Consider the following 6,336-nt stretch of genomic DNA (forward strand, 5'->3'; position numbering starts at 1 on the left):
TTCTGGGATGACTAACCCATTGGCCCATCCCCATTATCTCTGTGTGCCATTCACCCTCTATTGCTGCCCCCCCACTGTTACCCTTTCCAATATCTTCTCTGCCTCTCCCCATACTCATTACCCTGTCCCCATTGCCCACCCTTAGACCACAATCCTCACCCCTTACCCCATTCCCTCACCCCTTACCCCATTCCCTCACCCTTTACCCCACTCCCTCACCCCTTACCCCATTCCCTCACCCCTTACCCCATTCCCTCACCCCTTACCCCATTCCCTCACCCTTTACCCCACTCCCTCACCCTTTACCCCATTCCCTCACCCTTTACCCCAATCCCTCACCCCTTACCCCATTCCCTCACCCCTTACCCTATTCTCTTACTCTTTACCCCAATCCCTCACCCTTTACCCCATTCCCTCACCCCTTACCCCATTCCCTCACCCCTTACCCCATTCCCTCACCCCTTACCCCAATCCCTCACCCCTTACCCCAATCCCTCACCCCTTACCCCAATCCCTCACCCCTTACCCTATTCTCTTACTCTTTACCCCAATCCCTCACCCTTTACCCCATTCCCTCACCCCTTACCCCAATCCCTCACCCCTTACCCTATTCTCTTACTCTTTACCCCAATCCCTCACCCCTTACCCCATTCCCTCACCCCTTACCCCAATCCCTCACCCCTTACCCTATTCTCTTACTCTTTACCCCAATCCCTCACCCCTTACCCCATTCCCTCACCCTTTACCCCAATCCCTCACCCTTTACCCCAATCCCTCACCCTTTACCCCAATCCCTCACCCTTTACCCCATTTCCCGCCCATTGCCCTATTTCCCGCCCATTGCCCTATTTCCCGCCATGTGGTTGTGCGCAGGCGCTCTCAGTATTTCTGGACATACATCAGCGGCAGTGCGCAGGCGCACTGAGTCTAAAAGCGCCGATTCCGGAGGAGTGCTCGGCGGCGCCGTGGCTTAGTTGGTTAAAGCGCCTGTCTAGTAAACAGGAGATCCTGGGTTCGAATCCCAGCGGTGCCTTTTTACCCACAGCCTGGCCCCTGTTCCACACTCACAATCCTTTTACAATGGCCTACACTCAGACACCTCTGTGTTTAATCAGTTCATGTCTGACTCAGATTGTGAGAAACATCTTGCATTTCAACAGCATGGACCACAACTTCACAAGGTCTCAATGCAGCAAAGAGCCCAGTTTCTGCTCACTGTCATATACAACATTCAGAAACTAGAGTCATAGAGTCATCGACCTGGACAGCACAGAAACAGACCCTTCGGTCCGACCCTTCGGTCCAACCCATCCACGCTAACCAGATATCCTGAATTCATCTAGTCCCATTTGCCAGCACCCGGCCCAAATCCCTCCAAACTCTTGCAAACATCCCCAGCCTTTCCCTCCTTCCCTGGTAGCTGTCTGAGGCTGAACTAAACTCTTTTATTTATCCTTGAGGCAAACATCTTATGAGACTCACACCATCACTAATCCATCTAATTCCATACCTTCATCCAACTCCACTCTCAGCTCAACAGCTGCTGAAATCTTCCCCATGTCTCCGTTCCTCTGGACATAGAGTCATAGAGATGTACAACACGGAAACAGATCCTTGGGTCCAACCCATCCATGCCGACCAGATATCCCAACATAATCTAGTCCCACCTGCCAGCACCCAGCCCATATCCCTCCAAACCCTTCCTATTCATATACCCATCCAAATGCCTCTTAAATGCTGCAATTGTACCAGCCTCCACCACATCCTCTGGCAGCTCATTCCATACACGTACCACCCTCTGCATGAAAAAGTTACCCCTTAGGTCTCTTTTATATCTTTCCCCTCTCACCCTAAACCTATGCCCTCTAGTTCTGGACTCCCCCACCCCAGGGAAAAGACTTTCTCTATTTACCCTATCCATACCCCTCATGATTTTATAAACCTCTATAAGGTCACCCCTCAGCCTCCGACGCTCCAGGGAAAACAGCCCCAGCCTGTTCAGCCTCTCCCTATAATTCAAATCCTCCAACCCTTGCAACATCCTTGTAAATCTTTTCTGAACCCTTTCAAGTTTCACAACATCTTTCCGATAAGAAGGAGACCAGAGTTGCACGCAATATTCCAATAGTGGCCTAACCAATGTCCTGTACAGCCGCAATATGACCTCCCAACTCCTGTACTCAATACTCTGACCAATAAAGGAAAGCATACCAAACGCCTTCTTCACTATCCTATCTACCTGTGACTCCACTTTCAAGGAGTTATGAACCTGCACTCCAAGGTCTCTTTGTTCAGCAACAATCTCTAGGACCTTACCATTAAGTGTATAAGATTTGCTTTTCCAAAATGCAGCACCTCATACTTATCTATTTTAAACTCTTTCTGCCACTTCTCAGCCCATTGGCCCATCTGATCAAGATCCTGTTGTAATCTGAGGGAACCTTCTTTGCTGTCCACTACTCTCCAATTTTAGTGTCACCTGCAAACTTACTAACTGTACCTCTTATGCTCGCATCCAAATCATTTATGTAAATGACAAAATGTAGTGGACCCAGCACCGATCCTTGTGGCACTCCACTGGTCACAGGCCTCCAGACTGAAAAACAACCCTCCACCAACACCACCCTCTGTCTTCTACCTTTGAGCCAGTTCTGTATCCAAATGGCTAGTTCTCCCTGTATTCCATGAGATCTAACCTTGCTAATCAGTCTCCCATGGGGAATGCTCTTTGGCTGGTTCTGCCCTCTGTGCATTGGTTTCAGAGGGTTGATTCCACTCTGCTGTCAACCCTCTGATCACTACCCCACGTTGACACCCACACCCACAGGTTTTAAAATTCCAATTGTTGTTTTAAAGTCCCACATGTTCTTCTCCCTTCCATTCTCTGCAATCTCCTGCATCTTAAACCGGCCCGAACCCCCAGTCCTTGTCTCTGTGTTGCTCAGACTAGATGGAATCAATGCCAGGGATCAGATTTTGTTCCCGGAAATAGCAGTGGAAACAGAATCAATAATAAAAGTTGTAACAAACAGGAAATATGGAGGAAAGGGTAATGAAGCAGGTCGGCTGCAGAGGCAGGATCAGCTGGGCTTCACATTACCAGCACGTTCCACCCTGTAATCGGTGTCACTGTCACTCATCACTGGGCCAATCCCTCATCGGTTCCCATTATCAAAGCATTGTCACCTCATTGAATGGCATAAAGGAGAGGGGGATCTCATTGAATCAAACAAACATGGATGGACAGGCTGGAGGCAGCAATGATGGGGACATGGTGGGGGGAGGCATCTAGAACAAGCGATCACAGTCTCAGGATACTCAGTTGCCCATTTCTTCACTCAGAGGCTAGTGAACCTGTGGAGGCCAAGTCATTCAACAAATAAATAGATTGATTCCTCGAGGCTAAAGGTGCCATGAGGTATGGGAAGAGAGCAGGAGGATGGTGTCCAGGTAGAGAATCAGCCATGATCATGTTGAATGGCAGTCTGAGTTCAATGGGCCTTCTTTCTTCTGCTTCTACATTCTATGTTTCCAAATCAAAATGATGAGTCATTGCCAACTTCACAGGACAACTGGGGACGGTCAGTGTGACTTTGTGCTCGTGGTGCCCAAACACAAGAGTAAGGGGTGGGTGGTGTGAATTGTACAAAGTAAGGTTCAGTGTCTTCATGTTGGGGTAGTGGGGTTGTAGGCCAGAGTGTAAACTGGCCAGGGTGCCCTTGATAGGTCCAGGCAGTGGGAAAATAAAACTTGGAAATACTCGGAGTGGTCTGAACTGAAGTTACATATTAAGATGCACAAATCCAGATGGTCGCGGGGTCGATTGATGCAACTGTTATGTTCCTCTTTCAAGCTATGTCCTTGTCTCTGGAGATGGAGCACAAAGTGTCTAGCGCTATGTTTGATACTTGATGTACACCGCAGGACTGAGATTTTATCAGCTCTGAAAATTAGATTTGAATGGTGTAGTGAGTGTTCTGCGATCAGCCGAGTAGGTTGCATAGAATGTGAGTTCCCCAATTGGGGCTGTTAATCTGATCCAATCAGGAAGCCCTGACTGACAGATATAAACATGGGTTCTCACCTTGTGTCTCTCACTGTGTCTCACACCTACACACACACACCATGGGTGCTGGGGAGAAAAAAATTTTAAAAATAAACATGGGTTCTTACACAGCATTGCCCTTTGACGTGAAGGGCACTGCTTGTCACTGGCCACTCGGGTGTTTTCCCTATTGAGAGTTGGACCATTTTGTGACTGACTGTGACTGTGCGAGGACTGTTCCTGTTGCTGCTTGGGGCCTGCCTCGCTGCTGCTGCCTGGGGCTTGGGAGAGGCCTGCCTCCACTGCTGCTGCCTGGGGCTTGGGAGAGGCCTGCCTCGCTGCTGCTGCCTGGGGCTTGGGAGAGGCCTGCCTCGCTGCTGCTGCCTGGGGCTTGGGAGAGGCCTGCCTCCACTGCTGCTGCCTGGGGCTTGGGAGAGGCCTGCCTCGCTGCTGCTGCCTGGGGCTTGGGAGAGGCCTGCCTCCACTGCTGCTGCTGCCCGAGGCCTGTCTCTACCATCGCTGCCTGGGACTCGCCCTGGGGCCCCTCCCCAGGACTTCCACCACCACTGCTGCTGCTGTGGCCTGCGAAGAGGCCTGCCTCCACTGCTGCTGCTGCCTGAGGCCTGCCTCCACCAGCGCTGCCTGGGACTCGATTTTGGGGGCTGCCTGGGACTTGCCTTGGGGGCCTTCCCCAACAGGTCTGCCTCCACCGCAGCTGCGACCGAGGAACTGCCCAGGACTTGCCGGAGGCCTACTTTCCACCACTGCTGTTGCCTGAGGCCTGCCTCCACATCCGCTGCCTGGGACTCGATTTTGGGGGCTGCCTGGGACTTGCCTTGGGGACCCTCCCCAACAGGTCTGCCCCACACCACTACGACCGAGGGCCTACCTGGGACTCGCCTGAGGCCTGCCTCCACCGCTGTTGTCACCTGAGGCAGGTCTCCACCGTCGCTGCCTGGGACTCTCCCAGCAACTTCCACCACTGCTGCTGCCAGAGGCCCGACACCACCACCAGCAGCTGAGGATGGCGAGCCCGAAGGTCGCGGGGCCCAGCCGCACCTACGCCGGGGTAGCCGCTGCCTTAGGCTCGGCTGGCCCAGCCCCGGCTGCAAACCACACCCCCTTCAGGCACCTCACGAAACGCCTGGGGGTCAAGGCCTATCCCCACCCCAATATGACCATCGAGGCCTGCAGCAAGGCCATGGCTAGTGTGGTCGGCCCACTGGCCATCGTCGCTGCGGCCCGGATGTACGGGAAGGCCGTATTTTTCCTGAAGACCGAGCAGACGGTCCACCTGGCCGTGGAGAGGGGGCTCGCTGTGGGCGGGACACATTTGCCCGTCGACCCTCTGGAGGTTACGGCCCAGAGGGTCGTGATCTCCAACGTCCCGCCCTTTATTGCCAGCGAGCTCCTTCTCCCCCACCTCACCACCTTGGGGGAGATCCGGTCAGGGATCCAGCCGCTCCTGCTCGGTCTGAAGGACCCCGCCCTCCGGCACATCTACTCCTTCCGACGCCAGGTGTTTATTTGCCTGGCCCGGGAGGAGGTCACGGAGGGCTCCTTTACCCTCCTCCACGAGGGCGCGGCCTACCGCACCTTCTGGACGGCAGACGGCGTGCGGTGCCACCTGTGCCGCGAGGTGGGGCACATCAGGAGAAACTGCCCCACCCAGAAGGCCGCCCAGCCCTCGCCAACGGATGACGGTGGTGCCGCCGTGCCCACTCCCCCTCCCACAAAGTCAACACCACAGGCCCCGGCACCGGAGCCTGAGCCGGAGGCTTCCGATCCTCCAGCCTCCGGCAGGGAGGGGGGTGAGCGTCCAGCCGGCCGGAAGGCGCTCAGGAAGGCGCGACGCGTCAGGCCCGCCCACGGGGAGACCACCCTATCCCCATCCCCGACACCCAGCCCACGACCTGCCCCGCCCCGGCACGACAATGCCCTTGCGGCCGTGCCATCGTCGCCCCGGCGCGGGAACCCTGACACCCAAACCCCCGAACCCGTACCCGACCCTGACCCCACATCCAACCCCCACCCCGACGGAGAAACCCCTGGGGCTGCGACGCCTGCCCCAGGCCCTGCAACACCTGGCCCCGGGGACCCCGAGCCCAGCCACACCCTGGCACTAACCTGGGGGGGACCACTGCTGCCCGATCTCCCGCAGCCACCGTGTCTCCGGGCCCCGGAGAGGGAACTGGGCCCCTGCCCCGCCCGCCGTCACCTGATAAACCAGGGGCGGGGCAGGAAGTGACACGGCTGACCCTCCCCACCCTGGCCACGCCCCCTGCCTTCCC

The 6,336-nt window shown here is 55.3% G+C and overlaps 1 non-coding gene across 1 annotated transcript; it reads left to right on the forward strand.

The window, feature by feature from the left end:
* Positions 1 to 959: 959 nt before the first annotated feature.
* On the forward strand, positions 960 to 1,033 carry trnat-agu (transfer RNA threonine (anticodon AGU)). The gene has a single exon. It is a non-coding gene; the product is annotated as a tRNA-Thr (tRNA).
* The last annotated feature ends 5,303 nt before the right edge of the window (positions 1,034 to 6,336 follow it).

The sequence above is a fragment of the Chiloscyllium punctatum genome, chromosome 26, assembly GCF_047496795.1.
Source record: "Chiloscyllium punctatum isolate Juve2018m chromosome 26, sChiPun1.3, whole genome shotgun sequence".
Lineage (NCBI taxonomy): Eukaryota > Metazoa > Chordata > Chondrichthyes > Orectolobiformes > Hemiscylliidae > Chiloscyllium > Chiloscyllium punctatum.